General features: G+C 41.3%; 1 protein-coding gene across 2 annotated transcripts in view; it reads left to right on the forward strand.

Annotated features, from left to right (window-relative positions):
- FSTL4 (follistatin like 4) overlaps window positions 1-27449 on the forward strand; it is an 817110-nt gene that overhangs the window by 689761 nt on the left and 99900 nt on the right. The window lies entirely within an intron of this gene.

Here is a 27449-nt window from a genome sequence, read left to right on the forward strand (position 1 = left end):
GGAAAGATTAAAGAGGCTAGGACTTTTCAGCTTGGAAAAGAGGAGACTAAGAGGGGATACGATAGAGGTATATAAAATCATGAGTGATGTGGAGAAAGTGGATAAGGAAAAGTTGTTTACTTATTCCCATAATACAAGAACTAGGGGTCATCAAATGAAATTAATAGGCAGCAGGTTTAAAACAAAGGAAGTTCTTCTTCACGCAGCACACAGTCAACTTGGGAACTCCTTACCTGAGGAGGTTGTGAAGGCTAGGACTATAACAGCGTTTAAAAGAGAACTGGATAAATTCATGGTGGTTAAGTCCATAAATGGCTATTAGCCAGGATGGGTAAGGAAGGGTGTCCCTAGCCTCTGTTTGTCAGAGGATGGAGATGGATGGCAGGAGAGAGATCATTTGATCTTTGCCTGTTAGGTTCACTCCCTCTGGGGCACCTGGCATTGGCCACTGTCGGTAGACAGATACTGGGCTAGATGGACCTTTGGTCTGTCCCGGTACGGCTGTTCTTATGTTCTTAAGACAGTTGGCAGTTTTTCAAAGAGACAATATTAAGGGCACAAGAGCAAACTATCCCACTGCACAGGAAAGATAGGAAATATGGCAAGAGACACCCTGCTTAACCAGAAGGTCTTCAATTATCTAAAAATCAAAAAAGAGTCCTACAAAAAGTTGAAACTAGGTCAAATTACAAAGGATGAATATAAACAAATAACACAAGTATGTAGGGACAAAATTAGAAAGGCCAAGGCAAAAATGAGCTCAAACTAGCTAGAGAACATAAGAACGGCCATACTAGGTCAGACCAAAGGTCCATCAAGCCCAGTAACCTGTCCTCTGACAGTGGCCAATGGCAGGTGCCCCAAAGGGAATGAACAGCCAGGTTATCAAGTGGTCCATGCCCTGTCACCCAATCCCAGCTTCTGGCAAACAGAGGCTAGGGACAACATTCCTGCCCATCCTGGCTAATAGCCATTGATGGACCTATCTTCCATGAATCTATCTAGCTCCCTTTTGAACTCCATTATAGTATTGCATGAAAAAATACTTTATTGTGTTTGTTTTAAACCCGCTACCTATTAATTTTGTTTGGTGGCCCCTTGTTCTTGTATTATGAGAAGGAGTAAATAACACTTCCTTATTTACTTTCTCTATACCACTCATGATTTTATAGACCTCTATCATATCCCCCCATAGTCACATCTTTTCCAAGCTGAAAAGTCCCAGTCCTGTTAATCTCACCTCATATGGAGACATAAAGGGTAACAAGAAAGCACTCTACAAATACATTAGAAGCAAGAGCAAGGCCCATTACTCAATGAGGGCGAAAAAACAATAACAAACATGTGGAAATGGACGTCTAATGTAGTGAATGCCAGTGACAATGAGGTAGGATCAGAGGTTAAAATAGGGAAAGAATAAGTTAAAAATTACTTAGACAAGTTAGATGTCTTCAAGTCACCAGGGCCTGACAAAATGCATCCTAGAATACTCAAGGAGCTGACTGAGGGGATATCTGAGCCATAAATTGCCTGGGGAGGATGTGGAATCTCCATCAGTGGAGATTTTTAAGAACAGGTTAGACAAACACCTGTCAGGGATTGTCTAGTAAATGCTTAGTCCTTCCAGGAGTGCAGGGGACTAGACTAGATGACCTTTCAAGGTCCCTTCCAGTCCTGTGATTTTATGATTCAAGGCAGGGGGTGCAGTAGCACCCCTAGTTCTAGTACCTGTGGGCTTAACTGGTGTTCTGAGTAGAAATGGTGAATAGGAATGATTAGGCCCTTAAACATTTCCATAGATGTTTGTGGAACTAAAAAGACACCTATCCAGAGCCATAACTAACATACCATTAACAATGCAATTTAAATCTCAGCAGCATTAGAATAATCAATTCAATAGGAATTCAGACATCTATCCACCTACAGAAACTCCTTTCTGCCTTTTGGGAAGGAATACCCTCAGCCCTTGCAATCCCCTCTCTCAAATGGATGTCTTTTGCAGCATTCCAAGAAAGTCACAAATTTCAGGCTATTCTAGCTCAAGGGAGGAGAGCAAGTTCCAGAGTCCTGGAGCTCTCACAGCGGGTCCAGCTCAAGTGTCCCTGCAGACCACAGAGGTGGCAGCATAGTGATAGAGAAAGAGGTGGTCCCAGGGTAGGGCAGTGTCTTCTATTTAAGGCTTTATAAATCATAGACAATGCCTTAATCTCTGCCTGGAAATCAGCAGGCAAACAATGCAGATCCCATAGCACTAAAGTTATATTCTCCCAACACAATAAGTGAACCACTGCATTTGTGGTTTGATTGTGATTTCTTTGGTCAGCTATCCCACTTATCTGCAATGTGTAAAGTGGGATAGAAAATTAAAACAAAATTTGACACCTAGAATAAAAAAAAAGACATTTGTACATGTGGTTGACTCTTAGCTATATTCCCTTCATTAGATAACAGTAGTGACCCAACCACCTTTTGTGGGCCATAAACTACAAAATGGAAAAAATATGTAACTAATTTTCTGCTGTCAGTAGAAATTATACCAAATGTTTCCACACCACAGAGGAATAAACAGTTGTTTAGTATCAACATGCTATTGATTTAATACCATGGCATGAATCAGAATGCTCACAACTAGATACTGTAGTTACCCAGCCTCTGCAGAATGATCTGTCATTTACACAACACTATCAGACCTGCTTTGCCTATGGTTTAAAGGAAACAGGCGGTAGCCGAAAACTGCCTGATATTTAAAATGTTACCCTACATGGCAGGTATTTGTTGAATGTTTTCTTCACAGCTTTGTAAAGCAGAATGTAATTATTATCAATCCCACTGCAGCTTAACTCTAAGCCAAGATTTATGCTAGAAACTTTTAACAGTATAATAATGTCAGTTACGGGGAGTGATTTTTTTAAAAAACATTTGTATACCAGCCAAAGCCCTAGTGTGGACATAATTTTTGCATTGCTGATATAGCTTTGATTAAACTATACCAGAAAAAGCACATTTCTGCCTGTATAAGCTGTGTGTATTCTAGGATTTGCTGGGATATCTATTGCCGCATTTTCTAGTATAGACCTAACCTAAGTTTGCTCCTCAGCTGAGATGTGTGGGAATTTACAGACTCCCTTCTGGAACAAGCTGTGCTGTGCCAATTATCTCTAAAATCATAGAATATTAGGGTTGGACGAGACCTCAGGAGGTCATCTAGTCCAGCCCCTTGCTCAAAGCAGGACCAACCCCAACTAAATCATCCCAGCCAGGGCTTTGTCAAGCCAGGCCTTAAAAATCTCTAGGGATGGAGATTCCACCACCTCCCTAGGTAACCCATTCCAGTGCTTCACCACCCTCCTAGTGAAATAGTTTTTCCTAATATCCAACCTAGACCTCCTCCACTGCAACTTGAGACCATTGCTCCTTGTTCTGGATAAGATATGTCAGTGCCCTTGTGCCTTTGAAAATCTCCCCCTTGTATTCTGATGTGGGTATTCTTTGTTTTAAAACATATGAATTTCCAGTGTTTGCTAAGCAAAATTTGGCACTGAATTGCACCACACCTCATTCTAAGTCAGCACAGAATTTTGCTGTTGAGTACCCAGATCCCACTGAAAGTCAATGGAATTGAGCAAATAACTCCCATTTGTTCCTTTGAAAATCTTCCCCTATGTCTTTTTCTACTTCTCTACCATTCCTGTACCCATACTCAATGGTATTTCAGTGCCTAGCCAGGTATTAGAGCTTTGTTCACTAGGCAGCTGGCTGTGAACTCTATACAATGTGATTCTGCTCTGAAAAGGCTTTTCACAGACACATTTCAGAGGAGAACACTTGTGAAGTGTGAGTGATGTGCCGTTGATCTTGCTGACCTCATCCTGGTGACTCATGGGTAGGAAATGTTTTAGAAGAATGAGTAGAGCACAGCAATGAAGCCACGTTGCCTCAAGGCTGGATCTAAGAGAGTCTGGGACCCTAGGTGCACTATGACGTGGGCCCCATCTTTGCACCATGAACCCTACTTGAAGCAGCAGTGTCAGGGGAACCTCCTCCTCTCCTAAAGAGGCCGGGCAGCAGCAGAGAGCACCTTCTCTCCCCACGAGCAGTGGCAGGGGTCTCCTCTTCCCTATGGACAGCCAAGTATGTCAACAGGGCGTCCGCCAGTACTCCCAGCAGCTGGGGGATATCTGCTTGGGTTTATGCAGGAGGGGTCCAGTGCAAGTTCCTCCTCCTGACGTACACAGAGCCCTTTGGGTGGTGGTTGCAGTGCGTTCCCGAGCAGGGTCCTGAAGTCAACACTTCACTGAGATTCATGACATTCACTCCTCTCAGAGCTATTGTTTCAGGCTCTCTGCAGACACAGACAGACAAAACAGGATCAATTACCCTGGGTAATTTCAAACATTTCTTTGCACCCCTGAAGGCTAGAAACTGACTTTTTTAAAAAAAATGAAAACTGGAATTCTGCTGTAACCACGCGTCTGCAGGAGCTGGCATCCCTAGATATTGGCTACAATCCTGTGCCTTAAACCAGTGCCGGCTGATAGGGCACCTGCTGACAACCACATCCCCACATTTCCTGGCTACCCTGCCTCTTTCCAGTCAAAGGAAGGATGCTGCCATATAAATAACTGAAACCCCACTCTTCTATGTGGAATGAAGAGTTCTGTGCAAAGATGGGTCCCTTCTATGTACAGATCTTGGAAGTTCTATCAGAGCTGGAATTCTGGGGGTTCAGATGTTCAGTCTCTCACCTATGAAAATTAACTTTTGCTTCCATGAAAAAGATGAAGTGTAAATGGGAAAAAAACCCTTCTCATTTGTTTTTTTAAACCTGCACATGTGTGATGTTTAGCTGGTTGGTTATTCACAGCGAGATTTTTTTTTCTTTCACATTTCTCTATATAAATACCATCTGTGTAACTCTGTCTGCCGTATGTTTTCAAAAGACCTTACCACCAAATTATCCCCTCAACAACACTAGAAAGGAATTTAAGTATAGTACGGGTCACTACTGTAAAGAATTAGAGGGGCTAAGAGTAGTTTCCTTGTTCTAAATAGAGGGAGTAGCTACTCATACCTTACCTAATGTTAAACAAATGAAAGGAACTTTATAAGGGTACTTGCTGTATACATTATCATAATTTTACTGAGAGAGAAACCGAGCGCAAAGAGGAGAAGTCTAAGGTTTAAAAAAATGACTAATAATTTTGGGTGCCTGAATTTGGGATCCATTTAAGGGGCCTCATTTTCAGAAAGTGCTGAGTGCCCACCTTCTGAAAATCAGGCCCCTGTAAGGTGTTTAAAATTGGTAACCCAACATCACTGGCTACTTTTTAAAATCTTGGCCTAACTGACTCATCCAAGGCCTCACAAATGAGTGACTGGCCAAAATGAATAGGATTTAAATTGCTTTTAATAAAGGGCTTGGTTGGCCCACCTCATGGGAACGTGGAAGAAATCTCCATGGAGTTCTCCTTACAAGTTGTTTTCGCATGTTGTTCCATTGGGGGTTCGGGTTTGTCTTCCTGCAGAACAGGATGAGGTGCCAGCCCACAAACTCTGAAGCCCTCTGTGGTCTGCTTCCACACTAGCTGTAAGTCTCTGGCATTCCCCATTGAACAGAATCATGCTGACAAGGCTCTGAGTCAGCAGCTGAGCCAGGTTACCTCCTGTTGAAGAGTATCCCCACTGCAGAGGGTGGGTAGAGTGCAGGACAAGTTATGTCTAGGGCTGAATTTATATTTCTGCTCTGAGGACTGAAAAGGGATAAAATATCCCTTGGTGAATTGCCTGCTGAGGGCAAAGGTTGCAGACCTCTGGAGACATCTAGATAGACTTACGTGCAGTGCGGGGGAGGAGCTGGTGTTTGTGGTACATGTAGGTGCCAATGACAGGAAAAGGTGGGAGAGAAGTCCTGGAGGCCAAATACAGGCTGCTAGGTTAGAGATTAAAGTTCAGGACCTCCATGGTAGCATTCTCTCATTCTCCGAAACACTTCCAGTTCCACGCAGACAGCCAGTTAGACAGGCAGAACTGCAGGATCTCAATGTATGGATAAGACAATGGCGCATGGAGGAAGGATTTAGGCTTATTAGGAACTGGGGAACCTTTTGGGAAAGGAGAAGCCTATACTCCTTTAGAATGAGCTTCACCTAAACTAAAACAGAACCAGATTTCTGGCATGTAAAATTAAAAAGGTCATAGAGGAGTTTTTAAACTAAGGGCTGGGGGGAAAGCTGACAGGTGCAGAGGAGCACATTGTTCAGACAGAGACATCCCTTGGGGTGGATTTAATAAAGGGGATACCCTATATCCTAGTAAAGGGAAGAGGATAGAAGTTGATGAAGTACAGATAGGAACTGAAGAGAAACAATCAAATTAAAGAGAGTCCCATTCAGTTAACTCACATGAAGATAGACAAATAAATACTGACACATTTTAGAAGTATTTGCATACAAATGCTAGAAGTCTAAATACTTAGATGAGTGAACTTGAGTGCCTGGTATTAGATGAGGATATTGATATAATAGGCATGATAGAAACTTGGTGGAATGATGATAATCAATGGGACACTGTTATGTCAGGGTACAAAGTATATATAAATGACAGAATAGGTCATGCTAGTGGAGGAGTGGCACTATATGTGAAAGAAAGTGTAGAGTCAAATACAGTAAAAATCTTAAATGAATCAAACTGTACCATAAAATCTCTATGGTTAGAAATTCCATGCTTGAATCATAAGAGGATAGCAATAGGAATATACTATTGAACACCTGACCAGGATGGTGATGGTGACTGTGAAATCCTCAGGAAGATTAAAGAGACTACAAAAACAGAAGACTTGTAATATTGGGGGATTTCAACTATCCCCATATTGACTAAATACAGGTCACCTCAGGATAGGATGCAGAGAGAAAATTTCTAGACACCATTTATGCCTGCTTCTTGGAGCAGCTAGTCCTGGAACTCATAAGGGGAGAGGCAATTCTTAATTTAAAGTCCTAAGAGGTGCACAGGATCTGGTCCAAGAGGTGAATATAGCTGCACCGCTGAGTAATAGCAACTATAATGTCATTACCTATAACATCTTTGTAGTCAGAAAATACCAAAGAAGCCCACTACAGTAGCATTTAACTTCATAAAATGAGGAAGCTAGTTCAATGGAAATTAAAAGGAAAAGTCACAGAGTGAAATGTCGGCAAGCTTCATGAATTTTTTTTAAATAGCATAATAGAGGCTCAAATTAAAGTATACCCCAAATAAAAAAGTCAGAGGACCAAAAAGTGCCCCCAGGGCTAAACAGAGTAAAAGAGGTGCTTAGAGACAAAAAGACGACCTTTAAAAATTGGAAGTCAAATCCTAGTGAGGAAAACAAAAAGCAACATAAACTCTGCCAAGTCAAATACAAAAGTATAATTAGGCAGGGCAAAAATAATTTGAAGAACAACTAGCAAAAGACATAAAAACTAACCACAATTTTTTTTAAAGTACAGCAGAACAACCAATGGGGTCACTGGATGACCAAGATGCTAAAGAAGCACTCAAGGAAGACAAGGCTATTTTGGATAAACTAAATGAATTCTTTGCATCGGTTTTTCACTGCAGGGGATCTGAGAGAGATTCCCACACCTGAGCCATTCTTTTTAGGTGAGGAACTGTCCCAGATTGAAGTGTCAATAGAGGAGGTTTTGAAACAAATTGATAAATTAAACAATAATAAGTCACCAGAACAGATGGTATTCACCCAAGAGTTCTGAAGGAACTCAAATATGAAATTCCAGAACTTCTAACTTCAGTATGAAACCTATCGCTGAAATCAGCCTCAGTACTATACGACTGGAGGATAGCTAATGTAGCACCAAATTTTTAAGAAAAGGCTCCACGTCAGTAATTTCAGTACCAGGCAAATTGGTCAGACAGGTGGATGAATACGATATGTTGGGGAAGATGTTGGGGAAGAGTCAACACGGCTTTTGTAAAGGAAATCCTGCCTTACAAATCCCTTAGAATTTTTTGAGGGTGTTAACAAACATGGACAAGGGTGATCCAGTGGATATAGTGTATTGGACTTTCAGAAAGCCTTTGACAAGGTCCCTCACCAAAGGCTCTTAAGCAAATTAATAGTCTTGGGGGAATTCTGCACCACTGCGCAATGCAGAACTTTGTAGAAATTAACAGATACGCAGAATTTCCTTTCCACCAAAGAAATGGGCTGCAGTGCTGCTAGCCACCACTAGGGGCTTCTGCACCCAGCGGAGCCCAGCTCACACACAGAAGACACTGCCAGGTGGAGTGGGAGCTAGAGGGTTCCTAGCAGCTGCAGTTCCCAGCATGCCTTGAGGGAAGGAGAGGGTGGTGCATAGGAAAGTCCATGCAAACCTAGGACCGAGCATCAAGCTGTTTTTCTCTCTGTATCCCTGAGCTCTTGGGGGGGGAAGGGCATGTGGGTATCTGGGCAAGGAGGGGCCCTGCGGCTGGGTTTGTGGGGGGTGCAGGGTTGGTATCTGGGCCAGGGGGGTCCTGTGGCTGGGCTCTGGGGAGAAGGGGGTTCAGGTATATTGGTGGGGGGGCATGGCTGGGCTCTGGGGGAGGGAAGGAGGCAGAGAAACAGGAACTGGATTGTCATAGGTTTTTTTTAATTCTCTATTCCTGGGGGGAAATATGTATGTGCCTGTGTTGTTACAGACATACTTGCTGACAGGTATTTTGAAATAAATTACCAAAATAATTAAAACTGGGGTGATTATGTAGTGTTATTTTGACAAATAACATTTGCAGAATTTTGCAGTATTTTTAATTTTTTGGCACAGAATGTCCCCAGGAGTAAAACTAAGCAGTCATGGAACAATAGGGAAGGTTTTCTCATGGATCAGTAACTGATTAAAAGATAGGAAACAAGGAGTAGGAATAAATTATCAGTTTTCACAGTGAAGACAGTCATTGTGGATAATTCCCTGAAAAGATCTCAATGTGCAGCAGCAGTCAAAAAAGCAAACAAAATGTTGGGAACCATTAGGAATGGGATAGATAAGAAGACAGGAAATACCATGATGCCACTATATAAATCCCTGGTATACCCACACTGTGTGCAGTTCTGGTTCCCCATCTCAAAAAAGATATATTAGAATTGGAAAAAGTACAGAGAAGGGCAAGAAAAATTATTAGGGTTATGAACAGTTTTCATATGAAGAGAGATTAACAAGACTAGGACTGTTCAGATGCAAAAGAGATGACTAAGGAGGGATATGATAGAGGTCTATAAAATAATGAATGGTGTGGCGAAAGTGAATAAGGAAATGTTATTTAACCCTTTACATAACACAAGAACCAAGGGTCACCCAATTAAATTAATAGGCAGAAGGTTTAAAACAAACAAAAGGAAATACTTCTTCCCACAATGCACAGTGAACCTGCGGAACTCATTGCCAGGAGATGTGAAAGCCCAAATATAACTGGGCTCAAAAAAGAACTAGATAAGTTCATGGAGGACAGGTCCATCAATGGCTATTAACCAAGAAGTTCAGGGAACCAACCGCATGCTAAACCTCCAACTGCCAGAAGCCAGAGCCAAACAGTAGGGGATGGATCAGTCAATAATTGCCCTGTTCTGTTCTTTTCCTTTGAAGCATCTGGCACCAGCCACTGTCAGAAGACAGGATACTGGGCTAGACGGACCATTGGATTGACACAGCATGGCCATTCTTATGTTCTTATAATGTAGCCATTCCTGGAGTAATAAACTGAGTTATACTATTATGTGAAAATGCCAAAAAGACTACAGTAAAATGAACATGGAATAAATTATCTTGTGGATGATATTTTTTAAATTAAATTGCAATCTAACATTCCAGTAATGTATTGCAATAATAACAATATTTAGGATGATTAAAATATATTTAAAATTCTTATCAAATTAAATGATTAGACATAGCACCGGGTAAAGGGATGCATGGTATATAGGTTCATCTGAAATTGATTTTGGTAAATGGGCAAGTAACTAGCTGTTGTTTAACACTGCACACTACCTTAAGGCTCTGCCCTTACATGTAAGTGAAGTCTGTTCACTACTATATAGTGTTAACTAGTTCATCTCAACACCAGTAATACTGGAGGTTATAGTAAATGTGATTATAAAGAATATCATCTTTCGCATTCATCTTCTAGTACAATTATTTATGCATTTGTACAGGTTCACAATGGATCAACAGTATAGAGAGGTACAAATACTAGATTTCCTTTTTTCCCTTCTTTGGAGGCATAGTCTTACTCTGAATGTCCTACACTGGAATAATCCTGCAAGTGGAAGTGGGACGGAGGGAGGCTGATGTAGTGATCAGATCACAGGACCGGGACTCGGGTCTCTTTGGTTCTGTTTTCAACGCTGCCACTAACTAGCTTTATGACCTTGAGCAAGCCTCTAAACATCTTTATGCTTTCGTTTGTAAAAGGGGCATAACACTTGAAGATTATACCTCACGGGGATATTGGGAAGACTCATGATTGTAAAGAGCTTTGAGAGACTCCGATGACAGGCAATTTTAATACTCTAAATGCATAATTATGAATAGTAACATTATTTATGAAGTATTGGCCAATTATCTATCAATATACTAGCTGCAATATAACTATACTTCTTAAAACTGTATTGCTAAACATTCTGTAATGGCTAGGAAAAAGAGAGAAGGATACCTGCTTTGAGAACAGGGCCATTCCTGACATATTGTGTATGCTAATATTATGCTCTGGCAGGGTGATGTAAATGTCTTTTGTTTGACCTAGAGATTTGATGAATTGCCTAAACAGGCTCTTCCCACACCTTTTTATACCACATGTAATTTCATGCCCATGCCCCTACATTAATTAATTGCAGGTAAAGTATTTGCTATCCAAATGATCAGGAAATATTTGAAAATGCCTGTATTTTAGGGGTTGTGATTGTGCTGGCTTGTTGGATTTTTCTTTTCTTTTTTTTTAAAAAAGAGTTTGCATATTTTCATATTGCCTGCTAGGATGTAAGGGGATGGGGGCTTTTGTCTATTGTGAACGTATTCTGTATAGGTTCTTACACTGCCCTCATCACCATAGTGTCTGATGCCTTCCAGTCATAAATTAAGCGGCGTGAATGACATCTCTCACTGTAAAAGATAAGGTGGGGGAGGTAATATCTTTTATTGGACCAACTTCTGTAAGTAAGGGCTAGTCTACACTTACCTGCCGGGTCGACGCAGTGAGTTCGACTTCTCGGAGTTGAACTAATCTAAGCGTCTAATCTAGAACTCCCGGCGCTCGGTCGACTCCGGTACTCCACCACTGCAAACGGCGGTGGCGGAGTCGACCTTGGAGCCGCGGACTTCGATCCCGCGGCATCTGGACGGGTAAGTAGTTCGTACTAGGGTACTTTGAGTTCAGCTACGCTATTCATGTAGCTGAACTTGTGTACCCTAGTTCGACCCCCGCCCTTAGTGTAGAGCTGCCCTAAGAGAGACAAGCTTTTGAGCTGCAAAGAGTTGTCCTTCAGGTCTTGAAGAAGAGCTCTGTGTAGCTCAAAAGCTTGCTCTCTCACCAACAGATGTTGGTTCAATAAAATATATTACCTCCCCCACCTTGTCTCTCTAATATCCTGGGAATGACATGACTACAGCAACACTGCATCTATCTCTGTGGTTTGTTCTTTTTCTGATCCTCTCCCACAGGGGAGAATCGTATGTACAGGGCCATGTCTTGTTCTGATAGGGTCTTTGGTTTTGTTTTCTTTAAATTACATGCTGCTGCTTTTATGTCAGAGAAGGCAAGTTGGAGAAGTCCACCTTGCACTTGGAGCGAAAGGTGGTGAGGTTTGTGATGGTCCTTAATTCCTGGGGGAGTTGGTTCCATGGTCTCTGGCTGGTACCTAAGAAAGCTCAGTCCACTACACAGCTGAGTTTCACTCTTATGGTAGAAAGTGCCATTGTGCCAGAGGAGCACAGTCGGTTGTTGATCGCAGACATCTTGCTGAAGCTTTCAGCTCTTTTAGATATCCTGGCCTCAGGCCATTGAGCACCTGGAATAAAAAGACAAGACCTTGAACTTGACTCTATACCCATGGGTATAAATGAGGATAAAATATGGCCCAAGGAGTCAAATGTTTCCTTTCAGAGTAGTAGCTGTCTGGTCTGTCTCTGTAAAAAAAGCAGGTCCTTACCTTATGGCTAAAGCTAGTTGGGGGAGGATTTTGTTTGTGGGTGAATACACTACCCACTTCGATCATGCATGCATGTGGTGGGTATTCATCACTCAACTCAACTGTCTGTTAATATAGTGCCACACAACTCTTTTGCTTTTTAAATGTTCCTTATAGACTAGAATAAGAGCCAAATCATTTCCCCATTTATTACAACAGAGTTTTGCAACTGACTTCAGTAGGAGCAGAGTATAAACATAAACTAATAGAGCTTAATTATGCATTGATTAGGATACCCATAAACAAATGCAAATTCTGGCTCTGCCCTACAAATAACACAGTACAGTGGATCTCAGCCCTTTTCTGTACTGGCCCCTCCTCCCTCTCTCTCTCTCTCCCTCTCCTACGTAGCATGGATCTAGCTGAGATCTTCCTCCATTTAGCAGTATAGAATAGGCAGGGTGGTTCTTGACAGCTTTTGTGAACCCCTGGGGTATACAGCCCCCAAAGTGAGAAGCCCCGACTGAACAAAACCAGCCTACACGGCCACAATCTATTAGAAAATGTAATATGCCTTAACTGATTTCTAATTGATATAGCTGGGTTAGTATTTATTTATCACTGTACAATGCATACTCTGAAACCCACTGAAATGCAAACCTATTCCAAGAACAAAACTGCTGGCTGTAGACATTTGCTACCTGTCACAGGGGAAAGTAATATAGCCAGAATCCCCTTAGGTGTACGCCTACCAAAGGAAAAGTCAGCTTCCTTTTAACCAAATGATAAAATGCAGCCATAATGTAAACTGCATGAAATAATAAACTGTTACCATACATTTTACCTTGTACCGCAATTTTGCACATTCATTACTGTAGGAGTGAATCGCTCCCAAATCAGTTACTGGCAAAAGTATATGATTTTTCAAAGAAAAATATTTCCCATGGATTTGCCCTTGGAAAGTATGTGTGTTGGGGTTTGTGCATCCATATATACATGCACACACATATATATACATATTACACACAAAAACTGTTCAAATAATGTTATTGAGGTTGCAAAGTCAAGCACTCAGAAGTTAAGAAAGGCCAGATTTATGGTGAAGAAAAACAAACATTATTTTGTACAACTCCCTCTCCCCCCATCATCCACAGGCTTTGAAACCTGAACCTTCAGCACTGACGCACAGACTGCTGTACTACCCCAGCTAAAAGGAGTAAGATGGCAGCAGGAAGAGGTGGTTTTTCCAGAAAGGGTGGGGATTAGGGTTGCCAACTTTCAAACTGCACAAACCCAAACACCCATGCCCTACCCTTGCCCCATGCTTGCCCTGCCCCTCCATGAGGCCCCGCCTCTTCCCTGCCCCTTCTCCGAGGCTCCGCCCCGTTCACTCCATACCCCCTCCCTCCATTGCTTGCTCTCCCCCGCCATCACACGCTCATTTTCACTGGGCTGGGGCAGTGGCTGGGGTGTGGGAGGAGGTGAGGACTCTGGCTGTGGGTGAGGGGTACGGGCTCCGGGTGGTGCTTACCTCAGGCAGTTCCTGGGAAGCGGCTGGCATGTCCCTCCAGCTCCTAAGCGGAGGCGAGGCCACGCAGTTTAGCACACACTGCTCTCCCCCCTCCCCGCACAGGCATGCTCCCCACCCCACAGGTGCCATCCCCACAGCTCCAATTGGCCACAGTTCCCTCCTCAGGTTGGAGGGATCCCAGCCTGGCTCCCTTGCTCCCCCTCCCAGGTGTCTCCGGAGCCAGGTGTGCTCCTGCTGCTTGGGGAATGACATGAGCCCAGCCTGAGAATGTTTAGTAACTTTCGCAGTCTGCCAACATTTTTACTGAGGAACATGTGAGAGAAAGGAAATGGCAACATTTAAAGTCAGTAGCTGAGCTAAATTTTAATGGAATTTTGTCGGGACAAAGAAAAGGCAGTTCCATAGCCTGAGGGGATTCCTGCTGCTAGATATCAAAGGCTTGATGCAAACAATGGTGGTGTGAGAGCAACTCAAAAAAAAAATGTTGCAAGAAACCTTAGTAATAGAAAGCTGTTAGGCAACCAAAATCTAGGGTCACTACAAGCTCTTCCTGTAGTGTGTAAGTGTATGTGTATCAATCTTTCTAAAAATATTATGTCCTATGTTGTTATTTATGTAGCAATAGTGCCCAACATATGTAGTTAAGGTTGATCAGCACCTTTCATTCTAAGACCCTGTTGTCAGTTACTTATAACTGCTAGACTTAAACATTTCAGCCTGAACTTTTCCATGCCAGGTGTTCGCCTGAATTTTTTTTGGAAAATTTCAGCTAAAATGGTTCATCTGTTTCCAGGGATAAGATTAGGGGAAAATACATTGTTTTGCCCGGGTTTAAAAAAGTGCTTACAATGGTTTCACTAAGAAGCTCTAGTGCCCTCTTGCTTTGGAGCAGGGAATTGCAATTTGGCAAGGGAGTCACATTGGTGTCACTTTTAGTCATCCCTGTGAAAATTCACCCAGGCTTGGCCCTGCTCTGCTTTGAAAAAACTCATTTCCTCTGTGCCCAATAGGTTGTTAGAGTTTGACAGCTAAATCCTCTAGAGATTCTGTCTGCACTGAGCATGTTTCAGTCCGTCACAGCTCCTACAGGTGACTGGATTGTACGTGCACCGTTTTCACTGAGCGATTAAACATGCAAAGACTGAGCAGGATTTTCCCTACAACTGCTTTTTTCTCGTTAGCTGGGGGCCACCATGGCGCCTAGCACCAGAATTAAGGGTGTGAGATTGTCTCTTTTGCATGGTCAGTGCTCTCCCTGCTGACAACTAGGCAATATAGAGGAGGAGGAAGTTGCCTGATTTGAATGAAGAGGGTTCAGAGACTGGAGAAATGGGATAAGAAATTCAAGGTAAGATTCAAGGGATGTCAGGGTCGGGGATAGGAACCTGAGGAGCAAGGGGTTGGGAGCAGGAGCTGGAAGGAGGGGACAGAGGAAGGACAAGAAGAGTACAGAATCTAAAATATTTCTACAAACTTTTGCCATGTACAGATCAGTGCCACGTACAGAATCCACAATGATGTGGAGAGATATGAAGGTTTTATTAGGACCAAAAGAAAAAAAAACACCTTTAGTCCACCATTCATGACAATTATGGCTGAGATTTGCAAAGCCACTTAAAGGATTTGGACTCCTAATTCCCTGAGCTGGCTTTGAAATTTTTAGGCTATGTATTTGACGTAGAGTAGTTTCTAAGAGTGAATTTTATTTAAGTATACTTGGGAAACCTGGGTTCAAGTCCCTGCTCTGGCACAGACTTCGTGTGTGAACCTGGGTAACTCACTTAGCTGCTATGTGTGTCAGTGCTCCATCTGTAGAAGCAGGATAACAGTACTTCCACCCACTTAACCTCACAGAGGTGTGAGGATAAATCCATTACAGATCAGTAGGCACTCAGATACTATGGCAATGAGGGCCATATAAGTACCAAAGATAGATAGATATAAATATCCAGGTCTGTTGAATTATTTATTTATTTATGTATTTCTATTAGTCATTTTGAGGGTCTCTAACTCTAAAAACTCACTGGTGTGACTAGTTTCTCTCAAATGATTCCATTACGCATAGCAAATAGGAACATCTGAAGGATTCTTACCATTGAGCTGCTAGTCTGCTTCCCTCCAGGAAATCATAATGAATAATTAATTTTTTAATTATAGTGCTGCTAAGAGTCTCACATATGCCCTTAAATAGTACCAAACCCGCAACCTCCTGCACAGGAGGTTTCTCTGCCTTGTGGTGATTTCAGGTGATTTAAGACCCTTTACAATTTCACCTCCATTTAGTGGCCATGGAGTTGGAAATAAGCTAAGGGAGCCACTTTTGTGTTTTTTCCACAATGGAATGTGCTTAGTATGCACCACATAAATACTTACATGAACCTTGCCAACTGGGCAGTGATAGACTCTGGCGTTTTAGGGTTACAATTAATGCCCTTACCTCGGTGTGTTTTATTTCCATCTTTTCCTGTGGGTAGAAACTTTGAAAACATTAATTTGTCAAAAGCCTGGAAGCTACACAACATAAAAAAGAAGAAAAGAAGCAATCATGGCTTTGTCATTTGAGGAGGAGGCCGGCCCTAGTGTCCTATCAAATTTAGTCCTAAATATATTTTACCATTATTGTAAAATGCCCTTCAGCTGGCACCAAGTGTTCCTCACACACTGAGTTAATACATTCAGCAGCACAGACTCTTTAAGGTGAGAATTGAATCTTGTTGCCCCTTGACAGAGAGGGAATAATAGTGTAATACAATGGAACGTTTTTGAAATGCTAATGCACGCCACCTGCAACTTAATTTTATTTTTTCGTATTGCCTTTTTTATATGACATTTCACAGTCCCATAGCTTCAATAGATGGATCTGCATCATAAAAATGACACACCAGTGATTTAAGAAAGATAGTCCGTCGGAGTGAAATGGATGGAGCGCTTTCAAGTGTCAGTTTAGCACCTATTACATAGGGTCAATGTTCGTTTTCAATACATCATTAAAGCATCCTGTTAAATCACTCAGAAAATGTTCATGTTCTTCTTTTTGAGCCGCCGTGTTAGATTATAGGGATAATGAAGTGTAACTGCACATAAATGGCAGCATTACTCAAGCATATTTTATTGTTTTCAGGGCCACTGTTTTAGGTTATTCTGAAAATGAAACAAAAACAAAAAAAACCCAGAAAAACCACAAAGAAATACAGAGTACTTCTTTAGGTGATAGCTCCCATGCTTATGTTTGCAGTAAGCTACCAGCTCCATCAAATTTGATATGTAGTGAAGTCATTCCCCACTCTATCAGTTTTACAATATACAGTACTCACTAAACTAATATCAATAAAATCAAAACTGCCATCAGCCTAGTAGTTCTTAAATTACATTATAGAAGATATATTTCTCTTATTTCAAGAAGACCCTTGGAAAACCAGTTACTTCAATAGACCTCACTCTGCGAAGGTCATTTCAAGTGCAAGACTATTATTGCTTGCTCCAAATGCTATTAATGGTCGAGGGGCTCAGAGGTACCTAACTCTTCGTTAAAACTTTGACCAGCAATTTCAGATTAAAATTAGACCTCACGGGACATGAATCAGAACTTAATAATAGAAAACTTTAAAATATTTAAATGTCCTGAGGGAAGATACCATCAAAAATATAATCGTACAAGTAATCCCTTTCAGGAATATTTATTGGTATCCAAGGCAAGAGAAATATTAACCCACGATACTTTGTTATGAAACCATGATTACAGTGTTGTTTGAGTTATCCACATTAGGAGAGGATAACACATTGTGTTCTTTAGGCTAATGTAAATGGTTATTTCCCTTCACCATGGCTTTTTATGGACAGAACTACTTTCAATTACAGAATATCAATGCAACTATGTCACATCCTGTGCCCAACCTTTCACACACATTTAGACCATAGTCATCTTAGCTCAGGGGTTGTCTTCTTCCATTTGTTTGGACAGTGCTGATCACTCTTTTGGTGTATTGTAAATAATAATAAAATATTACAAAACACGGTGCAGTGGTGGTGGTTTTTGCATGACATCAAAGAAAAAAAATGCCTTTGAACCAATCTCTACAAAATAGTGATTTCCTGCTATCTTGGGGTGATCAATAATGTATGTGTCTATACATTATATGGAGGAATCCCTATTTCCCCCCAGATAATTTGAACTCTTCCTTGGCTGTAAGTATAACTAAAAATGAATGCAACCCCATGTCCTGGGTGCCCTTTGCCTCTGACTGCCAGAAACTGGGAGAGGACAACAGGGGATGGAAGCACGTGGCATTGGCCACTGTTGGAAGACGGGATACTGGGCTAGAGGGACCATTGGTCTGACCCAGTATAGCCATTCTTTTGTTCTTATGAATGGCACAAGAAGCAGGGGTGCTGGAACAATTTGTATAGTGGGGGTGCTGAGAGCCATTGGACCAAACTGTAAACCCTGGATATGATGGAAACTGCTTCAAGCCAGGGAGTTCGGCAGCACCCTTAGTTCCAGGAACTATGACAAGCTGAATCAACATCAAGTAGGAAACAATGTAAATATAAACCTATTTATATGGGTCTGTGGAATCAGGAGGGATGGTGTCAGCTCAGCAACCCAAATGCACACGAAAACACACCTGCAGAAGATGGCAATTACCATGATGGTGTAAAGCTTGGGTAAAAGGCTTTAAGAGGTGGCTAATGATTTAGTTTTTCAATGCTTCAGTTGGGAAATTCCTACCAATAACAAGACATTTGTCTCAATGTCAGGCTTATTTTAAAAAATGTTCCAAGCAAATAACTATACTTGGTTATGACAGTTAATGGCATTGAGTTTTCCCCATTCAACTGTTAAAGATTGTAAAAATCTGCTACCCTGCTGCCAATAAACCGGTCTGCAGGTTACACATGCTGCAAATCAGCTTTTCTAGACCCCAGTCCTCCTGTCAGTGCTTGAAAGGAGGCATTGATTCAAAAGTTGCTGATTCACATAACAAGGAGGTGAAAGTAATGGCAGCAAAGTAAAGGCATTGCCTGTTAAGGGGCTATAACAGACCACATATGGAACATGAAACGATTGCATACAGAACAGCCTATTTTTAGAGTCTCTACAAGGTCATACACCTCATTTTTACGCCTGGGAGAAATGCAAATGTAAGCATGCAGTGATCCAAGAGACCTCTGCATTTCTTTCATCATTCTCTCAGCCTATGCACAGTGCACCCAGACATTTGATGGCATCATCATCAGCCAGGTGGAGAGCCAGTAGACCACCACTGAAATACATCAGTGGGCTCTCTTTGAGACAACATAGGCAAATGCAGCAGTGCCACTGTAAGGTCTACTGAATAGCCACTCTATGCTGACGGGAGAGAGCTCTCCCACTGGCATGATTAAACCACCCACAACGAGTGGCGGTAGCTTCGTTGGCAGGAGATGCTCTCCTGCTGACATAGCACTGTCCGCACTGGCACTTCTGTTGGTGAAACTTTTATCAATCGGGGGGGAGGGTGTTTTTTCACAACCCTGACTGACAAAAGTTTTACCGACAAAAGTGCTAGTGTAGATATAGCCATAGTTGACCACAGCTGCATCACAGATCATTAGAAAAGCCCCATTTAAAGAGATTTTCCACACAGTTGCCCTGTCCTGTTCAAAACCAGTTCAGTGATGACCACAGGTACCTTGGCAGATCAAAACCTGGTGGTCAGATGGTTGGGTCAGTGAGGAGAGAGAGTGATTGACAATGGTCACCGCTGACCACTCATTGCGCCAAGCTGATTCCACCATCATGACCTGTGGTGGCATAAATGACCATAAAGGGTGTCTAGAAGACAGGTGAGCTGGCAGGGGTTGAAGAGATGTGTGTACAAAGGCAGGTTGCGGTTCTCATGGATCTTGGCCAGCAGCATGACAGAGACCTTCTCACAGTGAATATGGGGTGGTGTTACGTTACTACGTATTGGCAGCCATGGCAGTGGAGTTGCACGTAAAGTCCCGGTAACAATACACACAGCTTTGTTAAGCTCTACATCAATCAGCCTTTTGTGAGATGAGCGACACCAGGCCGTAGCACAGTACTCTGCGGTTGAATAGCAGAGGGCAAGGGCTGATGTTCTAAGCATCTGGGTGCTCAAACCCCAAATTGAACCGGACAATTTTCTGAGTAGGTTGCTCCGAGTGCTGACTTTGGCTGCTATCTTCTTCAAGTTGTTGCAGTACGTTAATGACCTATCTAATGTCACACCGAGGTAACACATGCTGCACACATTGGCTGTTGAAGAAAACATTTAATTTATGGCTTGCGCTTGCATTATGCAAATAAAATACACTACAACCATCTTGGAAAAGCTCAGCTGCAGGCACCATCGTATAGTCTGCCATGAATGTCATATCATTCAAGACTTCATCAATTTCTGAGAAGGACTGAGTGTGCACATTGAAGAGTATCAGTGAAAGAACTGAGCCTTGAAGAAGGCCATTGATCTGATACTTCCAAGAGTTACAGTGGTTGGCCATGTGTACGCTAAACCGCCTGTTTTGGAGAAAGAGTTCTACTACTTCAACCATCCAATATGAGCCAACTCGAGAGAATTTGAACAAAAGGTCTCTGTGCCAAACCATGTCATAAGTGGTGGTCATCAAGAAGATGGCTCCAGCCTTCAGATTTGCTTGAAAACAATTTTTGATAAAGGTGGTCAAGGCCGGGACTTGATCACTGGTGCTGCGTCCTTTCTTAAACCTTGCCTGCTCGACCTGCAAGTCATCGTCCAAATCCAGAGTGATTTGTTGGAGGATCAAACGCTCAAACACCTTGAAATTACGCTGACAGCAAGAATTTTGGACAGTAACTTAACACATTGTAGGGGTCCTTGTCCAGCTTACAAATGGCAATAATCATTGCTTGATGCCGAGTGCGTGGTAACTTCTTCTCATCACTTCTTTTCATTGCTGATGCATGTATAGTATATTAGATAACCCATTCTTCTAGGATCCCTATGATAGGGAGCATACAAGCTGCAGTAACCTAGCACAGTAAGGTTAAATAGGGTGATTGTGCCGGTAAGGAAATCCTCTCCCAATACTGACACAAGTCCACACTGTTCTTTTCTCTGAATTGCTATGCTTTTGTGCAATAAAGTAAACACAATTTCACAATACCATTTATTTCAGTATTTAACCTTTTTTATTAACCCAGAGAGAAATTGTTTGGCCTCAGTTTTAGCCATCTGTAAAATGGGGGCAGAAATGTTTGGAGTCTTAGTAAATGTTTGTGTAATGCTTTCAGATCCTCGTATATGCCATATAAGCAACAAAGCATTATTAATTATTTCATAACAAAAAGGGTTAGTGAATTGATTTTTCTAGCTGTTTCAGTTCCGAGAGGATGGATTTGGTTTAGTTGTTCATTCAGCACAAATCTCTCCAATATATGGTTTAAACATACTTATCCGCAGACCACCCAGGGCCTTACGAGCTTCAGAAATGTAATTACTGTGGAGCTGCTGCAAAATGCTTGTCAGAGTTGGGAGCTTTGCTGAATAAGCCCGTCAAAGTAAGTTACAGTTTGTGAGCTTCCTACCCTTCAGCCAGGTTCATTCATCATCATAAGGCCAGAATATGCCTATTAGGCTTCCAGTGATGGCCATTCTAAATTTAAAAATTAAAAAACAAGAGAAATTGTGCCATCAAGCTTTGGGGAATTTCAGGCATCTTCGCAAACAGAAGCCAATAGAGAACACATATTGATCATTAACTATCTATCTTAGGTATAGCCCACCTTTCTGATTCCTACTAGAGCTGGGTACATTTTTTGGCCAAATATTTTTTCAGCAAACAATACAGATTTGACGACACCAAAATGTTTTGCAAGGTCATATTGATTTCACTGAATTGTTCGTGCCAAAAACAAACAAAAAAAAGTCCCCAAAAGTCAAAACATTCCCTTTTGACATTTTCAAATGGGAACATTTTGATTTTTCAGTTCAAAATTACTTTGTTTAGAAATTTCCTTCAAAATACATTTTAAAAAATTTAAAAACATTTTCCAAAGCTCAAAATCAAAACAAAGCATTTAGTTTCGGGCCAAACAAATGTTTCAGATGACCCTAAACTAAATTATTTTCAACTTTCCGATTTGCAGAAAATTTCAAAAATGTTTCGTTTTGGTGTGATCCAAAACCTTTTTTTTATTTATATTTCCAAATTGCCAATTAAACAAAAAAGTCCATTATTCACACTGCTCTCATTCTTAGCATACCCCTTAGAAACAAGCAGTGATGTTCCTGACTCTGATTCCCAGTGAAGATCTACCCAAATGCCTTTTGCTGAAGCAAGAGTCAACCTGTTCTTTTGCATTCTGTTCAGACAGTAATAGTATCAGTTCACTTTTCTTTTTTGTTGCTGTGCATTGAGATATTATGGTTTCAAAGGCTTCTACAAAAATAAATCAAATCCTGATCAGTATGTTGCATGGTTGTGGTAGTTAGCACCAGACAGGTTCTTTGCTCAGAGACTAATTATTTTACATTTGTCTACATTGATCAGCATCTGCCTTTTGCAACTCCAATCACTTATAAAATCCAAAATGTCTTGAAAATGGGTCCATTTTTCCTCATTATTTACTCTGCCTCTGGATTTTGAAAACTAAAAAATTTGTCATTTTTAGGTAAAAATATCTTACCCGATTTGCAATGTATTTTTAGAGTATAAAATTAAATATTTTTATAATATAATAACAAAGAACCAAATTCTGCCTGACTTCAAGTTGCGCATATGTATCTAATAGCAGTGTTTGGCCCAGAGTTTTCTTTTGGACTAGCAGCTGTGTAGCAAGATTCAAACTAGCGTGACTTTAGATGGCCTAATTAAAGACCTCTCCAAACTGGGATTTGGAATGGAAATGCTGACTGACAGCTAGAATGATGACCAAATATTTGTCATCATTTCACAAATTGTAAAATTAAGGATCCTTAGTGAGTATTGTTTCACATCAGTTTTCTTGGTGGGAAAAAAACCCCTGCTGAATTGAAGAATTTGGCAGGGGAGAAATAAATATGAAAAATAAAGACTAACATGACCTTTAACACTGGTCATTAAAGCATATTGGAACACAGTGATTTCTGAGACAAAAACAACTGAAGAATTTAAGTGTTACCTTCAGGATTATTCTACCACATGATTTAAATCTTCTGGCATTTCAGACCATTGTTTTACTGATAGGTCAAAGACAAGAATGATTTTTTAAAGGAGGACTTAACTTTTAGACAAATGGTACCAACCTGGTGTTTTTAAAGGATCATTATCTGTACCTATTCTATAACAATTCTGGACCAAGGCTAAAATAGCACTTTCTGAGTGTAGCTCTCAAAAATCTGCTCTGGATCCTTGTACTGATTTACACTGTATATTTTGCTGTAATTTCTATGGCAAACCTACTTCCAAGAATGTTCATAACATCCAACAGTCTTATTGTTTCATTTATTACAGAGCATAGGGTTCCCTCCGTGCAAATGGGGAGATCCTAAGTGAAGTTGTAGAATTTTGGTAGCTGTAGAACTTGAGGCATTTGATTCACTTTTCACCTGATGGCTCAATAATTTTTTTGCTGCATCTTTGAGTAGGGTCCCTATGGGTGCTCTACTATCAGCCCTTCTTCCCCTCTGCTTCAGACTGTTCTTTGCTGGACGTTCAGATAGAGAAGGAACTGAGGGTGGTTTTCCCGCACAGCCCTGTATGCCCTCAGAGAGTGGCACAAGGTTGTATACAGCACATGCTCAGACTAAACGGACATTGATAACAATAAATCTATATTCAAGGGTTCGAGGGGTGTATGCACAACTGAAGTGGAGCACCCATAGGGACACCCATTCCAAAGAACCACAGGTCCTGCACAAGGGAATAACTTCTTCCTCTTCCTAATATATTTTAAACTTTTATGCACAAACCTCTGAATGCCAATTTTGTTCAATGAAACCTAAAATGAGCTGAAACTGTTTGATCTATCTCTTATGTGCCCCCATGTTTGTATCTATTATTCTACTGAAAAACAAGATACAAGACGATAAATTATTTGAGGTTGATAATAAAAAGGCATTTTAAGTGAGGATATACAATAGGCTGACTCTGGGTACTCCATTCATTTCCTAGATTTATTGATGACCTCATAACTCATGAGTGGTAGAGCAAAGAGGAATTTTTGAAAGGTCATCAATAACAAGTGGAAATAAATGATGTATCCAGAGTAAGTCTGTTGTGTTTCCTATCTATGCACAGTGCTTGATGATAAATGTGGTTGAAGATGACATGTTGAAGAGATTGAAAGGGAACTTTGTATGGATCTAGACAGTCAGGAGTCAATGTAGCCCTTAGTCTCTACTTTGACAAGGAGCCTTCATAGGTCAGAAATATTCAGCTTCATCTACCAGAATACCATCCATGTGGGTTGGAATTCTACAACAAGAATGTTGCTTCTTCATTCAGAAATGGGCAGGGAGAGTGTTACTTATTGCTCAAGTAGAAATGTGAGAAGCCAGGAGAGATGTTAGTATTACAGAGGATGTGATTCATTGCTTCTATTCCTAAAGGAAGCAGTACGGTGAGATAGCACTGCCTATTTTATTATCTGAAGAGGCTTCAGATCCCAAGGAAAGCCAGGAAAGGATCAAACGATTCCAGTAATAGCCGCTTTAGTGACGGATTTACAGTATAACAGCATGATGATGCAAGAAGTATTTAGATAATATTTCTTGTGGTGTTAAGCTGTTAGTTCAACACTTGTATGTTAGTATAAAGTGCCTTGAACTCAAACTGTGACCTCATCACGAGGTTAGTGAGATAATATCTTTTATTGGTGAAAGAGACATGCTTTCAAGCTTACACAGAGCTCTTCTTCAGGTCTGGGAAAGGTACATAGGCCTGGTCCACACCCTCTGGACAATGCAGTTAAACAAACCTAACCTTTGGTGTAGACAACATTAGGTCAATGGAAGAAATCTCCTGTCAACCTAGCTACTGCCTCTTGGGAAGGCAGATTACCTACACCAATGGAAGAAACCTTCCCATTGGTTTATGTAGTGTCTTCACTGAAGCACTGCAGCAGCGCAGCTATGTGGCTGCAGCATTTTAAGTATAGACAGGCTCTCAAAATGTCACAGCTATAGATGAGGTGGAACAAATTGTTTAGCAGGAGGAGTTAACATGTTGTTTAAAACCATTCAAGGTGAAGTGGGCAGCTAACATCTCTGCAGTGACAGGACAAAGAAGGGTTAGTAAGTAATAGATTGTTGTAATGACCCATAAATCCAGTGTCTTTAGTAAGTCCATGATTTTTAACGTTTGACAAAGTTTTGAATTTAAACTCCCACACTCATCTTTTGAAGGTGTTATGCAGGTTTCCTTTGAGGGAGTGGGCTGGGAAGTCAAATATGGAGAAATCATTTTGTGAAAAGTGCTCGCCCATGGGTGATATGGTGTTTTTGTCATTTTATCAGTTTTCTGTGTGAAATATCTGAGATACATGATGATATTTTCATTCTCTGGACTGATAACCTAAACTCCCATAGAGATTTTCACCACAACTTCAACCACCACCACCCATCCATCAAACTACCTCTAGAACCCTCCCACACCAACATCAACTTCTTGGACCCCATGATCAGCTTCAGCGATGGAACCCTACAGACTATTATATACAATAAACCCACGGATCATCACGCTTACCTTCATGGATTCAGTAACCACCCCAAACACAGCAAGAAATTTGTTACCTGCAGCCAAGCACTCAGATACCAGAGAATATGCTCTGAGGAAAAAGACCGGGGTACACACTTCAACACACTTAAAACCACCTTCACCAAATGAGGATACTCCACCAGAGAAGCCTATTGCAGCGTGCAATGGACCACACAAATACCCCAAGAGAAACTGCCCCAAACCTTCCAACCACACATTCCTAGTTGTAACCTACCCACCATACATTGGGATCCCTACGGGATATCATTAAACAATTATGACCCATACTTGACAGGGACCACTTCCTGAAAGGAATCTTTCCCAAACTCCATCTTCTGGCCTTCAAACAACCCCCCTTCCTTCTTAAGCTCATCATCAGAAGCAAGCTCCCCATAGAACAGGACCAGCAACTCGAAGTGGTATCATACTCTGCCATAACAACCAATGGAAAACCTGCAGACATATCTCCACTGCTCCAACAATCAACACCCTGCACAATACACCTTTCGCAATACGTGGGTCCTACACATACCTGTCACAACATGTGGTGCACTTCATCCAGTGCATTAAATACCCCAATAACAATGATGTGGGTGAAACGACACAATCACGACACTCTCAAATGAACTCATACAGAAAAATGATGGGTAAACGCTTTCCACAAAGTGTTTCCTCCGTATTTGACCTCTCAATCCTTGTCCTGAAGGGAGTGAGCAAGCTCTTTGGCTACTCCCAAAGCAACTTCTCTTTCCCAAATCTGCCTCTACGCAAAACCTAGTATAGCCCAAAGTTAACTCCTCCCAAGAGTCAAAACTTGCTTGCACATTAAGAAAAAGAACTTTCAAGACTCTGTGTAACGTCGTCACCTGGTGAAGCATGTCACAACAGGATTGTAAACTACCCAGGGTCAAGCTGGAGAAATGGTCTTGTAAGGCATGAGACTGGGACTCAGGAGATTTGGATTCAGTTCTCGCTCTGCTGCAGACGTCCTGCGTGACTTTGGGCAAATCACTTACGATTTCTTCTTTTTGTACCTCAGTTCCCATGTGTGAAAGGGAGATTATATTACATCCCTGCCTCACAGGGATGTTGTGAGGATAAATTTGCTAATGTTTGTGAGGTGCTCAGATACTGTGGTGATGGGGCCATAGATAGATCAGTTCTTGAATAGGAAACTTCTAGAAGAAAACTAGAAGAAAGCTAGTGTTGGTGAGTCAATCACAACCCTCTGAAAAAGCATTGAATTCCAGCAAGTTGTTAGATGGCACTTTGTTGCTGACAGTGCCACCTTTCAAAGGACAATTGAAATCAACTTCCTGACCATTTGTCATCATTAAAGATTCCATGGCACTATTTTGCAAAATAGGGATGTTGTCAACCTTGGTGTCCTGGCAAAATTCCAGTTTCTGTAATTATATCGTATTCAATCTACTTAAATTCTTCACTTCCTCCTCTGTAGTATATGATTGTTGTATGCTGTTAGACATTTGATGTATTTCACCCAAGTTGTAGGTGCACCCCCAGTGGTGAGTAAACTTCATCCTGTCTGTATGGGTTGAGATTTTCAAATGTAAATGCACACAATTGTAAGCCTACAGTTACATGCACATAAGTGGCTTGGGTCCTCTCTACCTGATATTTTGACAGATAGTCTTAAGCTGACAGCTCCTTGTTTACCCCCAAAGGTCATTTTCAGCTAAGAAGTCTCACCTTTGCAACTTACATTCCCACTTTCTCAGACAGAGATGGAATCTGTTGACCTTCAGGCAGACTACTTTCCCATGCTGTTGAAAGGAAATGGATTAGGAATGGATGTAAGGGAGTGTGTTGTTGAGTTTCTTTTTGTTACTCCTTATATGCCTCTGGAATGAAGAGAATTCGTGATTAATTATTGATTTATTTGTAAGATTTGATGCATCCAGAGACCAGATGGGCAACTTTTTGAAAAAGCCACAAAATTAAATAAATATATTAAGAGATACCCAACATGAATGTGCATGTTGGTTATTTGCTTACACCCAATGCCATTTAAATGTCCACCTA

The sequence above is a fragment of the Mauremys reevesii genome, linkage group 8, assembly GCF_016161935.1.
Source record: "Mauremys reevesii isolate NIE-2019 linkage group 8, ASM1616193v1, whole genome shotgun sequence".
Lineage (NCBI taxonomy): Eukaryota > Metazoa > Chordata > Testudines > Geoemydidae > Mauremys > Mauremys reevesii.